The 19,764-nt window shown below is 42.2% G+C and overlaps 1 non-coding gene and 1 pseudogene across 1 annotated transcript; both read right to left on the bottom strand.

Moving 5' to 3' along the window:
• Positions 1–17,253: 17,253 nt before the first annotated feature.
• On the bottom strand, positions 17,254–17,433 carry LOC140280546 (U2 spliceosomal RNA; annotated as a pseudogene).
• Positions 17,434–17,741: 308 nt separating this feature from the next.
• Positions 17,742–17,855, bottom strand: LOC140280619 (U5 spliceosomal RNA). The gene has a single exon (XR_011909559.1). It is a non-coding gene; the product is annotated as a U5 spliceosomal RNA (small nuclear RNA).
• Between the last annotated feature and the right edge of the window lie 1,909 nt (positions 17,856–19,764).

Below are 19,764 nucleotides of genomic sequence, written 5' to 3' on the forward strand. Positions count from 1 at the left end.
AGCAGTGAAGAAAAGTTTCGAATATCCAACCAAACATAATCAAAAGCGGGAGCAGAGCTGTTCGACTGCAAGTAGGTGTGAATGTCAGATCATAATTTGCAAAAAGCTGATGAGAAAGGGTGAGAATGCCCGACTATACACCATCAAATGCGGGAGCGGAAGTGTTCGGCTGTGAGTAGGTGTGAATGTCAAACCATAATTGCTGAAAAATGTGTTAGAAAAGACTAGAATGCCGGACCATACATCATCAAAAGCGGGAAAAGTGGTGTTCGGCTGCAAGTAGGTGTGAATGTCCAGCCATAATTACTCACAAACCGGTAAGAAAAGGTAGTATTGCCAGACCATACATTATCAAAACAGGGAGAGGAGGTGGTTCAGCTGCAAGGTGTGAATGTCTGACTAAAGTTTATAAAAAGCGGGTAAGACAAGGTGCGAATGCCTGACAATGTATGATCAAATGAGGGAGCGGAGGTTTTCGGCTGCAAGGTCTGAATGTACAACCATAATTTGTAAAAACCGGGGAAGAAAAGGCTCGAAAGCCCGACTATACACCATCAAAAGCGGGAGCGGAGGTGTTCGGCTGCAAGTAGGTGTGAATGTTCGACCATAATTTGTAAAAAGCGGGTAAGAAAAGGTTTGAATGCCCGACTATATATTAACAAAAGCAGGAGGAGAGGTCTTCGGATAAGAGTGGGTGAGAATTTCCAACCATAATCAATAAAATGCGGTGAAAAAAAAGGTGTGAATACCCCATAGAACACTAAAAGGTGGAGCAGAAGTGTTCGGCTGCAAGAAGGTGTGACTGTTCGACTATATTTGGTGAAAAGCAGGTGAAGCAAGGTCTGAATGCCCAACCTTACATCATCAAAAACGAGATCAGAGGTGTTTGGCTGCAAGAAGGCCATAGTTTGCCAAAAGCGGGTAAGCTGCGAATGACCGACTAAATATCAACAAAAGTGGGGGCGGAGGTCTTCGGATGCAAGTGGGTGTGAATATCCCACCATACAAGTATGGTGGAGAGAAAGCTGTGAATGGCCGACCATAGTAAAAAGCGGGTGAGAAAAGGTGCGAATGTCCAATCATACATGATCAAAACAGGGAGCGGAGGTGTTTGGCTGCGACAAGGTGTGTATGTCCACCCATAATTAATGAAAAGCGGGCAACAAGTAGGTTTGAATACCCATCATCAAAAGCAGGAGTGGATGTGTTCGGCTACAAGAAGGTTTGAATGTCTGACCATAGTTTGTAAAAAGCGGGTAAGAAAAGGTTCGAGTGCCCGAACATACACCATCAAAAGAGGGAGCGGAGGTGTTCCGCTGTAAGACGGTGTGAATGTCCAACAATAGTTGGTAAAAAGCGTGTAAGAAAAGGTTAAAATACCCGACTGTACACAATCAATAGCGGGAGCGGAGTTGTTCGGCTACAAGAAGGTGTGAAAGTCCGACCATGGTTTGTAAAAAGCGGGTAAGAAAAGGTGCGAATGCCCGACAATGTATGATCAAAAGAGGGAGTGGAGGTTTTCGGCTGCAAGAAGGTCTGAATGTCCAACCATAATTTGTAAAAACCGTGGAAGAAAAGGCTCGAAAGCCCGACTATACACCATCAAAAGTGGGAGCGGAGGTGTTCAGCTTCAAGACAGTCTGAATGTCCATCAATAATTGCTAGAAAACATGTAAGAAAATTTTCGAATATCAAACTGCACATGATCATAAGCAGGAGAGGTGTTCAGCTGCAAGAAGGTGTGAATGTCTACCCATAATTACTGAAAAATGGGTAAGAAAAGGTGCGAATGCCTAACCATACATCATCAAAAGAGGGAGCGGAGGTGTTCCGCTGTAAGACGGTGTGAATGTCCGACCATAGATGGTAAAAAGCGGGTAAGAAAAGGTTAAATTACCCGACTGTACACAATCAAAAGAGGGAGCGGAGTTGTTCAGCTAAGAGAAGGTGTGAAAGTCCGACCTTGGTTTGTAAAAAGCGGGTAAGAAAAGGTTCGTATGCCCGAATATACACCATCAAAAGCGGAAGCGGAGGTGTTCGGCTGCAAGATATTGTGAACGTCCGACCAAAGTTTGTAAAAAGCAGTTAAGAAAAGGTTCGAATATCTAACCAAACATAAGAATGAGTCTTTTCCGCTGTAGAATGCCCGACTATAGACAATCAAATGCGGGAGCGGAGGTGTTCGGCTCTGAGTAGGTGTTAATGTCCGACCATAATTGCTGAAGAATGTGTTAGAAAAGGTAAGAATGCTGGACCATACATCATCAAAAGCGGTAGAGGTGGTGTTCGGCTGCAAAAAGGTGTGACTGTTCGACTAAAGTTTGTAAAAAGTGGGTAAGACAAGGTGCGAATGCCTGACAATGTATGATCAAAAGCGGGAGCGGAGGTGTTCAGCTGCAAGAAGGTCTACATGTCCATCAATAATTGCTAGAAAACATGAAAGAAACTTTTCGAAAATCAAACCGCACATGATCATAAGTGGGATAGGAGGTGTTCAGCTGCAAGGTGTGAATGTCCACCCATAATTCCTGAAAAATGGGCAAAAAAAAGGTGTGAATGCCCAACCATACATCATCAAAAGCAGGAGTGGAAGTGTTCGGCTACAAGAAGGTGTGAACGTCCAACCAAAATATGTAAAAAGAAGTTAAGAAAAGGTTCGAATATCCAACCAAACATAATCAAAAGCGGGAGCAGAGCTGTTCGACTGCAAGTAGGTGTGAATGTCAGATCATAATTTGCAAAAAGCTGATGAGAAAGGGTGAGAATGCCCGACTATACATCATCAAATGCGGGAGCGGAGTTGTTCGGCTGTGAGTAGGTGTGAATCTCCGACCATAATTGCTGAAAAATGTGTTAGAAAAGGTAAAAATGCCGGTCCATACATCATCAAAAGCGAGAGAGGTTGTGTTCGGCTGCAAGTAGGTGTGAATGTCCAGCCATAATTACTCACAAACGGGTAAGAAAAGGTAATATTGCCAGACCATATATGATCAAAACAGGGAGCGGAGGTGGTTCAGCTGCAAGAAGGTTTGAATGTTCGACTAAAGTTTGTAAAAAGCTGGTAAGACAAGGAGCGATGTCCCGACATTGTATGATCAAAAGCGGGAGCGGAGGTGTCCAGCTGTGAGTAGGTGTGAATGTCCGACCATAATTGCTGAAAAATGTGTTAGAAAAGGTAAGAATACTGGACCATACATCATCAAAAGCGGGAGAGGTGGTGTTCGGCTGCAAGAAGGTGTGAAAGTCCGACAATGGTTTGTAAAAAGCGGGTAATAAAAGGTTCGAATGCCCGAATATACATCATCAAAAGCGGAAGCGGAGGTGTTCGGATGCAAGAAGGTGTGAACGTCCGACCAAAGTTTGTAAAAAGCAGTGAAAAGCGAGAAAAAGCTTTTCGTGAGTTCTGCATGATTTGGGATTTTGCTTATAAAATGCATTACTTCACTCAAACTATGTTAAAACTGATTTGTCCTTCATATTTACCATGTCTAGAAAGATTTAAACAAAAAAACAACGTTGTACTTTGCAGTAAAAGAAAGAGCAAATCTAAAGTTTCAGGAATCCGAGTATAAGCCTGCTTTCATGAGTTCTGCACGATTTAGGATTTTGCTATAAAATGAATTGCTTTGCTCAAACCAAGTTAAAACTGCTTTGTCCTTCCATATTCATCAATGTCTAGATCGACTTCAACAAAGAAAAACATTGGACTTTGCAGTAGAAGAAGTTGAAATCCATCTACACATTGATAAATATGAAGGACAAAGCAGTTCCCACTTGCCCATAAGAAAATAAGCTTATTCTCGGATTCCTGATCCTTCAGTTTTGCTCTTTCTTCTACTGCAAAATACAATGTTGTTCTTTGTTGAAGTCGATCTAGACATTGATAAATATGAATGAAAAAGCAGTTTTAACTTGGTTTGAGTGAATGAATTCATTTTATACATAAAATCTGAAATCGTGCAGAACTCATGAAAATAAGCTTATTCTCGGATTCCTAAAACTTTTGATTGGCTCTTTCTTTTACTGCAAAGTACAACGTTGTTTTTTTGTTTAAATCTATCGAGACATTGATAAATATGAAGGTAAAAGCCGTTTTAACATAGTTTGAGTGAAGGAATTGATTTTATAGATAAAATCCCAAATCATGCAGAACGTATGAAAAGAAGCTTATTCTCGGATTCCTGATCCTTCAGTTTTGCTCTTTCTTCTACTGCAAAATACAATGTTGTTCTTTGTTGAAGTCGATCTAGACATTGATAAATATGAAGGACAAAGCAGTGTTAACTTAGTTTGCGTGAAGAAATTCATTTTATACATAAAATCCGAAATCGTGCAGAACTCATGAAAATAAGCTTATTCTCGGATTCCTAAAACTTTTGATTTGCACTTTCTTTTACTGCAAAGTACAACGTTGTTTTTTGTTGAAATCTATCTAGACATTGATAAATACCAGCCGAAACTCTGCTGCCGCTTTTGATAATTTATGGTTGGGCATTCTTACCTTTTCTTACCCGCTTTTTACAAATTATGATCTTACATTCACACCTACTTGCAGTCGAACACCTTCTCATCCACTTATGATCATGTGCGGTTGGGCTTTCGCACCTTGTCTTACCCATTTTTCAGTAATTATGGGTGGACATTCAGACCTTCTTGCAGCCGAAAACCTCCGCTCCTCTTTTGATCATACATTGTCGGGCAATAGTACCTTTTCTTACCCGTTTGTGAGTAATTATGGCTGGACATTCACACCTTCTTGCAGCCGAACACAACCTCTCCCGCTTTTGATGATATATGGTCCGGCATTTTTACCTTTTCTAACACATTTTTCAGCAATTATGGTCGGACATTCACACCTACTCACAGACGAACACCTCCGCTCCCACATTTGATAGTGTATAGTCGGGCATTCTCACCCTTTCTCATCAGCTTTTTGCAAATTATGATCTGATATTCACACCTACTCGAAGTCGAACAGCTCTGCTCCCGCTTTTGATTATGTTTGGTTGGATATTCGAACATTTTCTTAATGCTTTTTACAAACTTTGGTTGGACGTTCACACCGTCTTGCAGCCGAACACCTCCGCTTCCGCTTTTGATGGTGTATAGTCAGGCATTCGAGCCTTTTCTTACCCACCTATTACTTACTATGGTTGAACATTCAAACCTTCTTGTAGCCGAACACATCCGCTCCTGCTTTTGATGATGTATGATTTGGGATTCGCACCTTTTCTTACCCATTTTTCAGTAATTATTGGTCGGACATTCAGACCTTCTTGCACCTGAACACCTCTGCTCCCGCTTTTGATGGTGTATAGTCGGGCTTTCGAGCCTTTTCTTCCCCGATTTTTACAAATTATGGTTGGAAATTCAGACCTTGCAGCCGAAAACCTCCGCTCCCTCTTTTGATCATACATTGTCGGGCATTCGCCCCTTGTCTTACACGGTTTTTACAAACTTTAGTCAGACATTCACACCTTGCAGCTGAACCACCTCCATTCCCTGTTTTGATCTTGTGTGGTCTGGAAATACTACCTTTTCTTCCCCCGTTTGTGAGTAATTATGGCTGGACATTCACACCTACTTGCAGCCGAAAAACCACCTCTCCCGCTTTTGATGATGTATTGTCCGGCATTCTAGTCTTTTCTATCACATTTTTCAGCAATTATGATCTGACATTCACACCTACTTGCAGTCGAACAGCTCTGCTCCCGCTTTTGATTATGTTCGGTTGGATATTCAAACCTTTTCTTAACTGCTTTTTACAAACTTTGGTCGGACGTTCACACCTTCTTGCAGCCGAACACCCCCGCTTCCGCTTTTGATGGTATATATTCGGGTATTCGAACCTTCTCTTACCCGCTTTTTACAAACCATGGTTGGACTTTCATACCTTCTTGTAGCTGAACAACTCCACTCCTGCTTTTGATGATTTATGGTTGGACATTCGCATCTTTTCCTACCCATTTTTCAGTAATTATGGGTGGATATTCACATCTTCTTGCAGCTGAACACCTCCTCTCCCGCTAATGATCATGTAAGGTTTGATATTCGAAAATTTTCTTTCATGTTTTAAACCAATTATTAATGGACATTCACACCTACTTGCAGCCGAACACCACCTCTCCCGCTTTTGATGATGTATGGACCGGCATTCTTACCTTTTCTAACACATTTTTCAGCAATTATGGTTGGAGAATCACACCTACTCACAGCCGAACAACTCCGCTACCGCATTTGATGGTGTATAGTCGGGATTTCTCACCCTTTCTCATCAGCATTTTGCAAATTATGATCTGACATTCACAACTACTTGCAGTCGAACAGCTCTGCTCCCGCTTTTGATTATGTTTGGTTAGATATTCGAACCTTTTCTTAACTGCTTTTTTACAAACTTTGGTCGGACGTTCACACCTTCTTGCAGCCGAACACCTACACTTCCGGTTTTGATAGTGTATATTCGGGCATACGAACCTTTTCTTACCCGCTTTTTACAAACCATGGTCGGACTTTCACACCTTCTCTTAGCTGAACAACTCCGCTCCCTCTTTTGATTGTGTACAGTCGGGTATTTTAACCTTTTCTTACCCGCTTTTTACCAACTATGATCGGACATTCACACCGTCTTACAGCGGAACACCTCCGCTCCCTCTTTTGATGGTGTATGTTCGGGCATTCGAACCTTTTCTTACCCGCTTTTTACAAACCAGGGTCGGACTTTCACACCTTTTAGTAGCCGAACAACTCCGCTCCCGCTATTGATTGTGTACAGTCGGGTATTTTAACCTTTTCTTACCCGCTTTTTACCAACTATGGTCGGACATTCACACCGTCTTACAGCGGAACACCTCTGCTCCCGCTTTTGATGGTGTATAGTCGGGCATTCGAACCTTTTCTTACCCGCTTTTTACAAACTATGGTGGGACATTCAAACCTTCTTGTATCCGAAAACCTCCGCTCTCTCTTTTGATCACACATTGTCGGACATTCGCACCTTTTCTTACCCGCTTTTTACAAACCATGGTCGGACTTTCACACCTTCTTGTAGCCGAACACATCCGCTCCCGCTATTGATTGTGTACAGTCGGGTATTTTAACCTTTTCTTACTCGCTTTTTACCAACTATGGTCGGACATTCACACCTTCGTACAGCGGAACAACTCCGCTCCCTCTTTTGATGGTGTATGTTCGGGTATTCAAACCTTTTCTTACCCGCTTTTTCCAAACTATGGTCGGCTATTCACAGCTTCCTCTCCAACATACTTGTATGGTTGGATATTCACACCCACTTGCATCCGAAGACCTCTGCCCCAAATTTTGTTGATATTTAGTCGGACATTCGCACCTTACCCGCTTTTGGCAAACTATGGCCTTCTTGCAGCCAAACACCTCTGATCTCGCTTTTGATGATGTAAGGTTTGGCATTCAGACCTTGCTTCACCTGCTTTTCACCAATATAGTCGGACATTCACACCTTCTTGCAGCCGAACACTTCCGCTCCACCTTTTAGTGTTCTATCACACCTTTTTTTCACCGAATTTTATACATTATGGTCGGAAATTTTCAACCACTCTCATCCGAAGACCTCTCCTCCCACTTTCTTTAATATATTTGAACTTTAGTCGGACATTCAAACCTTCTTGCAGCTGAACCACCTCCGCTCCCTGTTTTGATCATATATGGTCTGGCAATACTACCTTTTCTTACCCGTTTGTGAGTAATTATGGCTGGACATTCACACCTACTTGCAGCCGAACACCACCTCTCTCGCTTTTGATGATGTATGGACCGGCATTCTTACCTTTTCTAACACATTTTTCAGCAATTATGGTCGGAGATTCACACCTACTCACAGCCGAACAACTCCGCTCCCGCATTTGATGGTGTATAGTCGGGCATTCTCACCCTTTCTCATCAGCTTTTTGCAAATTATGATCTGATATTCACACCTACTTGCAGTCGAACAGCTCTGCTCCCGCTTTTGATTATGTTTGGTTGGATATTCGAACCTTTTCTTAACTGCTTTTTACAAACTTTGGTCGGACGTTCACAATATCTTGCAGCCGAACACCTCCGCTTCCGCTTTTGATGGTGTATATTCGGGCATACGAACCTTTTCTTACCCGCTTTTTACAAACCAAGGTCGGACTTTCACACCTTCTCTTAGCTGAACAACTCCGCTCCCTCTTTTGATTGTGTACAGTCGGGTAATTTAACCTTTTCTTACCCGCTTTTTACCATCTATGGTCGGACATTCACACCGTCTTACAGCGGAACACCTCCGCTCCCTCTTTTGATGATGTATTGTTAGGCATTCGCACCTTTTCTTACCCATTTTTCAGTAATTATGGGTAGACATTCACACCTTCTTGCAGCTGAACACCTCCTCTCCCGCTTATGATCATGTGCAGTTTGATATTCGAACATTTTCTTTAATGTTTTCTAGCAATTATTGATGGACATTCAGACCGTCTTGCAGCTGAACACCTCCGCTCCCACTTTTGATGGTGTATAGTCGGGCTTTCGAGCCTTTTCTTCCCCGGTTTTTACAAATTATGGTTGGACATTCAGACCTTCTTGCAGCCGAAAACCTCCACTCCCTCTTTTGATCATACATTGTCGGGCATTCGCACCTTTTCTTACCCGCTTTTTACAAACCATGGTCGGACTTTCACACCTTTTAGTAGCTGAACAACTCCGCTCCCGCTATTGATTGTGTACAGTCGGGTATTTTAACCTTTTCTTACCAGCTTTTTACCAACTATGGTTGGACATTCACACCTTCTTACAGCAGAACACCTCCGCTCCCTGTTTTGATTATGTATGGTTTGACATTCGCACCTTCTCTCACCTGCCTTTTACTATGGTCGGCCATTCACAGCTTCCTCTCCACCATACTTGTATGGTGGGATATTCACACCCACTTGCATCCGAAGACCTCCGCCCCCACTTTTGTTGATATTTAGTCGGTCATTCGCACCTTACCCGCTTTTGGCAAACTATGGCCTTCTTGCAGCCAAACACCTCTGTTCTCGCTTTTGATGATGTAAGGTTGGGCATTCAGACCTTGCTTCACCTGCTTTTCACCAAATATAGTCGGACATTCACACCCACTTGCATCCGAAGACCTCCGCCCCAAATTTTGTTGATATTTAGTCGGACATTCTCACCTTACCCGCTTTTGGCAAACTATGGCCTTCTTGCAGCCAAACACCTCTGATCTCGCTTTTGATGATGTAAGGTTGGGCATTCAGACCTTGCTTCACCTGCTTTTCACCAAATATAGTCGGACATTCACACCTTCTTGCAGCCGAACACTTCCGCTCCACCTTTTAGTGTTCTATCACACCTTTTTTTCACCGCATTTTATACATTATGGTTGGAAATTTTCAACCACTCTCATCCGAAGACCTCTCCTCCCGCTTTTGTTAATATATTTGAACTTTAGTCGGACATTCAAACCTTCTTGCAGCTGAACCACCTCCGCTCCCTGTTTTGATCATATATGGTCTGGCAATACTACCTTTTCTTACCCGTTTGTGAGTAATTATGGCTGGACATTCACACCTACTTGCAGCTGAACACAACCTCTCTCGCTTTTGATGATGTATGGACCGGCATTCTTACCTTTTCTAACACATTTTTCAGCAATTATGGTTGGAGATTCACACCTACTCACAGCCGAACAACTCCGCTACCGCATTTGATGGTGTATAGTCGGGCATTCTCACCCTTTCTCATCAGCTTTTTGCAAATTATGATCTGACATTCACACCTACTTGCAGTCGAACAGCTCTGCTCCCGCTTTTGATTATGTATGGTTGGATATTCGAACCTTTTCTTAACTGCTTTTTACAAACTTTGGTTGGACGTTCACACCTTCTTGTAGCCGAACACATGCACTCCTGCTTTTGATGATGTATGGTTGGGCATTGGCACCTTTTTTTTACCCATTTTTCAGGTATTATGGGTGGACATTCACACCTTCTTGCAGCTGAACACCTCCTCTCCCACTTATGATCATGTGTGGTTTGATTTTCGAAAATTTTCTTTCATGTTTTTTAGCAATTATTGACGGACATTTAGACCTTCTTGCAGCTGAACACCACCTCTCCCGATTTTGATTATGTATGGACCGGCATTTTTACCTTTTCTAACACATTTTTCAGCAATTATGGTTGGAGATTCACACCTACTCACAGCCGAACAACTCCGCTACCGCATTTGATGGTGTATAGTCGGGCATTCTCACCCTTTCTCATCAGCTTTTTGCAAATTATGATCTGACATTCACACCTACTTGCAGTCGAACAGCTCTGCTCCCGCTTTTGATTATGTTTGGTTAGATATTCGAACCTTTTCTTAACTGCTTTTTACAAACTTTGGTCGGACGTTCACAATATCTTGCAGATGAACACCTCCTCTCCCACTTATGATCATGTGTGGTTTGATTTTCGAAAATTTTCTTTCATGTTTTCTAGCAATTATTGATGGACATTTAGACCTTCTTGTAGCTGAACACCACCTCTCCCGATTTTGATTATGTATGGACCGGCATTTTTACCTTTTCTAACACATTTTTCAGCAATTATGGTTGGAGATTCACACCTACTCACAGCCGAATAACTCCGCTACCGCATTTGATGGTGTATAGTCGGGCATTCTCACCCTTTCTCATCAGCTTTTTGCAAATTATGATCTGACATTCACACCTACTTCCAGTCGAACAGCTCTGCTCCCGCTTTTGATTATGTTTGGTTAGATATTCGAACCTTTTCTTAACTGCTTTTTACAAACTTTGGTCGGACGTTCACAATATCTTGCAGCCGAACACCTCAGCTTCCGCTTTTGATGGTGTATATTCGGGCATACGAACCTTTCCTACCCGCTTTTTACAAACCAAGGTCGGACTTTCACACCTTCTCTTAGCTGAACAACTCCGCTCCCTCTTTTGATTGTGTACAGTCGGGTAATTTAACCTTTTCTTACCCGCTTTTTACCATCTATGGTCGGACATTCACACCGTCTTACAGCGGAACACCTCCGCTCCCTCTTTTGATGATGTATGGTTAGGCATTCGCACATTTTCTTACCCATTTTTCAGTAATTATGGGTAGACATTCACACCTTCTTGCAGCTGAACACCTCCTCTCCCGCTTATGATCATGTGCAGTTTGATATTCGAAAATTTTCTTTCATGTTTTCTAGCAATTATTGATGGACATTCAGACCGTCTTGCAGCTGAACACCTCCGCTCCCACTTTTGATGGTGTATAGTCGGGCTTTCGAGCCTTTTCTTCCCCGGTTTTTACAAATTATGGTTGGACATTCAGACCTTCTTGCAGCCGAAAACCTCCACTCCCTCTTTTGATCATACATTGTCGGGCATTTGCACCTTTTCTTACCCGCTTTTTACAAACCATGGTCGGACTTTCACACCTTTTAGTAGCCGAACAACTCCGCTCCCGCTATTGATTGTGTACAGTCGGGTATTTTAACCTTTTCTTACCCGCTTTTTACCAACTATGGTTGGACATTCACACCTTCTTACAGCAGAACACCTCCGCTCCCTGTTTTGATTATGTATGGTTTGACATTCGCACCTTCTCTCACCCGCCTTTTACTATGGTCGGCCATTCACAGCTTCCTCTCCACCATACTTGTATGGTGGGATATTCACACCCACTTGCATCCGAAGACCTCCGCCCCCACTTTTGTTGATATTTAGTCGGTCATTCGCACCTTACCCGCTTTTGGCAAACTATGGCCTTCTTGCAGCCAAACACCTCTGATATCGCTTTTGATGATGTAAGGTTGGGCATTCAGACCTTGCTTCACCTGCTTTTCACCAAATATAGTCGGACATTCACACCTTCTTGCAGCCGAACACTTCCGCTTTTAGTGTTCTATGAGGCATTCACATATTTTTTTTCACCGTATTTTATAGATTATGGTTGGAAATTCTCACCCACTCTCATCCGAAGACCTCTCCTCCCGCTTTTGTTAATATATAGTCGGGCATTCGAACCTTTTCTTACCCGCTTTTTACAAATTATGGTCGAACATTCACACCTACTTGCAGCTGAATACTTCCGCTCCACCTTTTAGGTATGTATGGTTGGCATTTGCACCTCTTTTTATACTGATTGCTGAAGATTAAGTTGTTCTTTCTCAAACTACAAATTTTTTTTAATTGTTGAAACTTGATTTGAAGTGGATAAATAAGGAGGACAAACAGTTTTAAGTCAGGCTGATAGAAGGAATTAATTTTATAGGAAAATCTGTATTTCGTCATATGTCGAGAGATGCTTATTGCTGAAGAAGTTCTTTCTCATAATACAAAGTTTGTTGTTTATTGTTGAAACTTCATCAGAAGTGAAGAAATAAATGAATGCCTATCAACAAATGTGGGATCTAAACTCTAGTGCTTCCTCTAAAATAATTTCCTTTCTCAATTTAGAAATGTGTGTGTGTAAGTCACAACACCCATGGCACCAAAACGGCTTTCTTTTCTCTACACTCTGCACTATGAGCACACACACCAAATCAGAAAGGCTTTTTTCTCTCTTTTCTACATTATGGACTGTGGGGACACAAAACCGCTCTCTCTCTTTTTTTTTTTTATCGTGTGCCAGGGCGTTGTCTCACGTATTAGATTATGCTTAAGATACGAATGGGTTTATCAGTCACATCAGAATCCATACATACTGATCCTCCCGTAATAAAATGGTCGGATCTTATCAAACACACTTTATTTCTTGTGACAATCAAGTCAGCGAAACAGCGTATACACGTCAAGACACTGAATCAAGTTTGCCACAAGAACTCATAAGTTTGGCAGTATTGCTCTGCCGTCAGCAATCATACACCCATTTTATTTTCGTGAGACATGTGCAAGCACCTGTTCATCTACTGTTCTATCACTATGAATTAGTGATCTATTATCAATAAGGATACTTCTACAACTACTATCAAAGTATGTCCGGACTTCTTATGTTGTCAGTTGCTATATATGAATAAGTGGGTAGCTACTGACAAGCATTAAGCATGTCACACAGCCCAAACATATAACATTTCAGGACACACCACACAGTTAACAACCACAGTGAAGCGTGTCAAAGCAGAAACATGTAACATTCAACAGGACACTTACACAACACATTCAAATCAAACAGTCAGACAACATACAAGAACATATACCCCAGCCGGCATTGCTCCCTGCCTATTTTCGTACAGCACACTATGTGTGCGCACACCTTTATTCACAAACTCTTCAACTTATACTCTTTTACCGAAGCTGCTACAGCTCGATTGGCCGAATACCCTTTGATCCTATTTCGGTGAATTTGACATCTGCCTTACATATAACAGATTAGCGGTTTAGCAGTTTTAATTTAGTATGAGTGAAGGAATTCATTTTATAGCAAAATCCGAAATCGTGAAGAACTCATGAAAGTAAGCTTATTCTCGGATTCCTGAAACTTTAGATTTGCTCTTTCTTTTACTGCAAAGTACAACGTTGTTTTTTTTGTTTAAATCTTTCTAGACATGGTAAATATTAAGGACGAAGCAGTTTTAACATAGTTTGAGTGAAGGAATTCATTTTATAGATAAAATCCCAAGAGTCTGCTGAGAAAAGAGAGTGAATGCGAAGTAGACTTTAACACGGCTATGGGAGCGAGCCGAGTGTGGGCTAACCGGGAGAATTGCTTGAAAGAAACGCGACACCGAATGAGCGATCAGAACAAAGCCTCAATACGGGATTCTCGTGGTGTTTTTGTTGCTGCCTTGTCTTTTGCACAGAGTAAAAGACAAGGCAGCTATCGAATAGGGCCCGATTGTTCCTAGTTGGTCAGCCGAGGAGCAAGGGGGGGGGGGGGGGGAGCAAGCGTCTCAACCAAGCAAAGCTCACCATGGGGAAGGTGGCTATGCCAACTAGCCTGATGAAGATTTCTGTGGAGAGCAGCACTAATGAGTTGTTTCTATTTTTGGCAGGCTTTACCTTTGCGGGTGAAGCCCTTTCTGTCTGTGCAAAAGAAATCTTCTTACTGTGCAGAGTGACTTCTCTGAGTAGAGTCGCCTTACTTGTTGCGACTGTGCCGATGTTCGAAGCTGGAGTGCAAAGTTGTTGCTTGAATGGTGCTTGCTGGAGCATGCGGGAGTGCAAAGTTATACCATTTAAAAGGGCTGAAGGGTGCTCAGTGCAGCGGGTGGGCGACACTCTGGCCACCTTGAAAACCGAGGTTACATCCACTACCAGGGGCAGCCCAAGTTCTGCCGCAAGTGTGGTGAGCATGGGCACCTGGTTGAGGCTTGTACCAAGGTGTTATGTGGGAAGAGCAGAGAAATTGGGCAAACTTTTGGAGAGTGTCCAAATGGCAGGAAATGTAATCTCTGTGGAGAATTAAATCACCTCTTCAGAGATTGCCCTAAATCTTTTGCCAACAAATTAAAGATGGTAAAGCCACAGCCAACAAAGAGAAGGACCAAAGGTGGCAGTTGGTGAACAAAGTGAAGAGGTTGACCCAATAAATTCAAACTTCCCGCCAAAAGCTTGGATTGGAAGTGAGGAGCAAAAAGGGGAGGGGCCTGTAGAGGCCTCACCACTCAGTGTTGAAGTCTGTGAGAATTCACAGGCAGAGGGTGGAGCTACGCTAAATGAGGAGGAAGAGCAGACAGGTGAGTCTAGTGAAGATACTCACCTCCCCGAAGGTCAACAGCCGAAGAGGACGGCATCTGAGCCTCTGATTCCCCAGTGGTATCAGAGAAGAGGGGAAGGGTTAGGTCCCTTTCAGACAGTTCTTCAGTGGAAGAACCTAGAGTCTTCCCCTCCGACTCACCAAATGAGGTCTCCTTTTTAACTTCAGCTCTGCAATCAACCCCCAGGGACTCAAAGTTAAATGCAACATTGCGTCAGAGGCCAACACCGAGAGTCCGAAAAGGAAATATAGATCACCCTACTCACTTTTCACCTAAAGAAATGAAGGAAGAGCTAGTTTCCCAAGAAATAACCTGTGTGTAATTTGTTTTGATAACTTAGAAAAACGAAAATGACATACCTACTTTCCTTTATGCTTTTAATGGTTCTCACCTTCTCAACACTAAATGTGAGAAGTGTGAAATCAAAGACAAGAGCCCAGAGTATTTTATCCTTCTTAGACTCCATAAAATCAGATGTGTTTTTAATACAAGAATGTGGACTACCTTTTTTAAAAAACCATAGACAATGGGAGGAAATGTGGCCCCATTTATCGATATGGAGTGGCTCAAATCAAAATAAAAATGATGGTGTGGCCATTCTAATTAAAAATCCGCATGTTCTGGTGAAAGGTAGCACAGTGGTGAGAGACGGACGGGCACTTTTAGCACACTTGAATTTTATGGGGCAAGACTTTAACCTCTTAAATATTTATGGTTTCAATGGAAAAAATGAAAGGTATGACCTTTTAGAAGATATACAGCTTTACATGCTAGGGCAAGTACCTTTAGTTGTAGGAGGGGATTTTAACTGTATCTTGAGCAGGAAAGATAGAAAAAGAGCAGGGGTAGATTTTAAAGTGGATAAGACTTCGATTTTACTTCAGGGCATATGCAGGGATTTTAAGCTTACTGACTGTTTTAAAACCATGCATCCCAGAGAGGAGGGCTTCACCTGGTTTAGTCATGATGGCACCAGAGCCTCTCGCATTGATTATTTCTTTACTAGAGGTTGCCCACCCACTGATGTTAGATTAACCCCTGTTTTCTTTTCAGACCACCTTATGCTCTCCTGCACCCTTTCACCCCCTTCTGGTGTGACGGTAGGAAGTGGTCTGTGGAAACTCAACTGTTCCCTGTTGGAGGATGAAATCATAGTCAGTCAGTACAGGGAATGTTATAAAGAGTGGCAGACCCTTCAAGACCTCTACGAAACACATGCACAATGGTGGGAAATGGTGAAGGAAACGACCCAGACTTTTTTTAAACAGCAAGGTAAACGTAAAAAAAGGAAAGAGAATAGATGTATGATGGGACTACATAAACGCTTACAGCGCTACTTTAAACTAAATCAGTGTGGCATAGACTTTAAAGAAGAAATCAAAGATGTCAAAAAGGAAATGTCAGTTTTAGCAGAAATAAAGAGTAAAGGAATTTTTGTAAGAAGCAGGGAGCAGGAAATTGAGGAAGGTGAAAAAGAAAGAAAGTTATAAATAAAAAGGAGTGTATTCAAAATCTAAAAAGAGAAGATGGGTTTTTAACAAAATCCACACAAGAGATGATTGAAACTGTACATACCTTTTATAGTAACATGTACAAAGAGAAACCAGTGCACTTGGAAACATCGGCAGAAATCTTAAAATTCGTTGACAAAACCGTAAAAGAGAATGCACACTTGACACAGAATTTTACTGCTTTAGAGTTAAAAAAATGCCTAACAGGTTTTAAGAGAAGTCGAGCTCCGGGTTTAGACGGGCTTCCTGCAGAATTCTATCTGACCTATTGGGACCTTTTATCATCAGACATTTTAGATGTTTTTAAAGATTTTGAAAAACTCGACCGACTGCCTGACAGTTTTAGAGTGGGAATAGTGACTCTACTTTATAAAAAAAATGATAAGACTGACCTAAAGAATTGGAGGCCCATCACACTTTTAAACTTTGACTGTAAACTTTTTAGCAAGGTTTTAGCGACACGGATGTCCTCTGTTTTAGAGGAGGTAATTCACCCAGACCAAGCTTGTGCCATCTCAGGGAGACAACTCACCGACAGCCTCGTACTGATTCGAGACATCATTGATTACGCTAGAGACAGAAACACCCGGCTTGTCATCTTAAATTTAGACTTTGAAAAAGCATTTGATCGGGTCTCGCATCAATATCTCTTTCAGGTGTTGCAGCCATCGAAAAGGGCCCGATTGTTCCTACTTGGTGAGCTTTGCTTGGTTGAGACGCTTGCCCCCCCCCCCCCGCTCCTCGGCTGACCAAGTAGAAACAATCTATTCGATGGCTGCCTTGTCTTTTACTCTGTGCAAAAGACAAGGCAGCCACAAACACCACGGGAACACCGTATTGAGGCTTTGTTCTGACCACTCATTCGGTGTCGCGTTTCTTTCAAGCAATTCTCCCGGTTAGCCCGCACTCGGCTCGCTCCCAGAGCCGTGTTAAAGTCCACTTCGCATTCACTCTCTTTTCTCAGCAGATTAAAAGAAAGTTTCATCTTGGGCTCCCTGAAACTTCCATCCTGCACCGCTGTTTGCTTTTTCACAAGAGCAGAGGAGAGCGCACCGTTCCCAGCGGCACTGCAGTACCGGGTCGAGGCTGTGAACGGAGCAAGCTTCTTTTTCAACTCCTATTCTTAAAAATCCATTTAATATGTTGTCCTCGTATAGAGGACATATTAAACTGATAAGAACAGATACTACACTTGATCTTAGCCAAAAGGCCGAGAAGCGATAACTGTCCACTGTTTCAGGTCCGAGGGCCCTTGCTGGCACAATGCGCACTTGTAGCAGTGTTCTTTTTATGGCCATAGGTGGCCAGAGTGTCACGTTGCACCTCCGCCCACCCGCTGCACTGAGCACTCTTCAGCCCTTTTAAATGGTATAACTTTGCACTCCCGCATGCTCCAGCAAGCACCATTCAAGCAACAACTTTGCACTCCAGCTTCGAACATCGGCACAGTCGCAACAAGTAAGGCGACTCTACTCAGAGAAGTCACTCTGCAAAGTAGCAAGATTTCTTTTGCACAGACAGAAAGGGCTTCACCCGCAAAGGTAAAGCCTGCCAATAATAGAAACAACTCATTAGTGCTGCTCTCCACGGAAGTCTTTAGTAAAAGGCGAAAGACTTGTATGTTATGAAGAGAAACCAGAGTACGATTATCCGTCACTGCGGGAGCAGGGCATCAGGCTAGTTGGTATAGCCACCTTCCCCATGGTGAGCTTTGCTTGGTTGAGACGTTTGCCCCCCCCCCCCTTGCTCCTCGGCTGACCAAGTAGGAAAAATCGGGCCCTATTCGATGGCTGCCTTGTCTTTTACTCTATGCAAAAGACAAGGCAGCAACAAAAACACCACGAGAATCCCGTATTGAGGCTTTGTTCTGATCGCTCATTCGGTGTCGCGTTTCTTTCAAGCAATTCTCCCGGTTAGCCCACACTCGGCTCGCTCCCATAGCCGTGTTAAAGTCTACTTCGCATTCACTCTCTTTTCTCTGCAGACTCTTGGGATTTTATCTATAAAATGAATTCCTTCACTCAAACTATGTTAACTGCTTTGTCGTTCATATTTACCATGTCTAGAAAGATTTAAACAAAAAAAACAACCTTGTACTTTGCAGTAAAAGAAAGAGCAAATCTAAAGTTTCAGGAATCCGAGAATAAGCTTACTTTCATGAGTGCTTCACGATTTCGGATTTTGCTATAAAATGAATTCCTTCACTCAAACTAAATTAAAACTGCTAAACCGCTAATCTGTTACATGTAAGGCAGATGTCAAATTCACCGAAATAGGATCTAAGGGTATTCGGCCAATTGAGCTGTAGCAGCTTCGGTAAAAGAGTATAAGTTGAAGAGTTTGTGAATAAAGGTGTGCGCACACATAGTGAGCTGTAGGAAAATAGGCAGGGAGCAATGCCGGCTGGGGTATATGTTCTTGTATGTTGTCTGACTGTTTGATTTGAATGTGTTGTGTAAGTGTCCTGTTGAATGTTTGGGCTTTGACACTTCACTGTGGTTGTTAACTGTGTGGTGTGTCCTGAAATGTTATATGTTTGGGCTGTGTGACATGCTTAATGCTTGTCAGTAGCTACCCACTTATTCATATATAGCAACTGACAACATAAGAAGTCTGGACATACTTTGATAGTAGTTGTAGAAGTATCCTTATTGATAATAGATAAACTAATTCATAGTGATAGAACAGTAGATGAACAGGTGCCTGCACGTCTCACGAAAATAAAATGGGTGTATGATTGCTGACGGCAGAGCAATACTGCCAAACTTATGAGTTCTTGTGGCAAACTTGATTCAGTGTCTTGACGTGTATACGCTGTTTCGCTGACTTGATTGTCACAAGAAACAAAGTGTGTTTGATAAGATCCGACCATTTTATTACGGGAGGATCAGTATGTATGGATTCTGATGTGACTGATAAACCCATTCGTATCTTAAGCATAATCTAATACGTGAGACAACGCCCTGGCACACAATCAAAAAAAAAAAGAGAGAGCGGTTTTGTGTCCCCACAGTCCATAATGTAGAAAAGAGAGAAAAAAGCCTTTCTGATTTGGTGTGTGTGCTCATAGTGCAGAGTGTAGAGAAAAGAGAGAAAAGAAAGCCGTTTTGGTGTCACGGGTGTTGTGACTTACACACACACATTTCTGAATTGAGAAAAGAAATTATTTTAGAGGAAGCAGTAGAGTTTAGATCCCACATTTGTTGATAGGCATTCATTTATTTCTTCACTTCTGATGAAGTTTCAACAATAAACAACAAACTTTGTATTATGAGAAAGAACCAGACTCATTCTTCAGGAATCCGAAAATAAGCACGAATTCGGATTCTCCTATAAAACGAATTAATTAACTCAAACCAAGTTAAGACTGCTTTGTCCTTCATATTTATTCATGTCTAATCAAGTTTCAACGATAAACAACGTTGTACTTTGTAGAATGAGAAAGAACTTCTTCAGCAATAAGCATCTCTCGACATATGACGAAATACAGATTTTGCTATAAAATTAATTTCTTCTATCAGCGTGACTTAAAACTGTTTGTCCTCCTTATTTA

The sequence above is a fragment of the Leuresthes tenuis genome, unplaced genomic scaffold (genome assembly GCF_036924035.1).
Source record: "Leuresthes tenuis unplaced genomic scaffold, fLeuTen1.0.hap1 SCAF_21, whole genome shotgun sequence".
Taxonomy (NCBI): domain Eukaryota; kingdom Metazoa; phylum Chordata; class Actinopteri; order Atheriniformes; family Atherinopsidae; genus Leuresthes; species Leuresthes tenuis.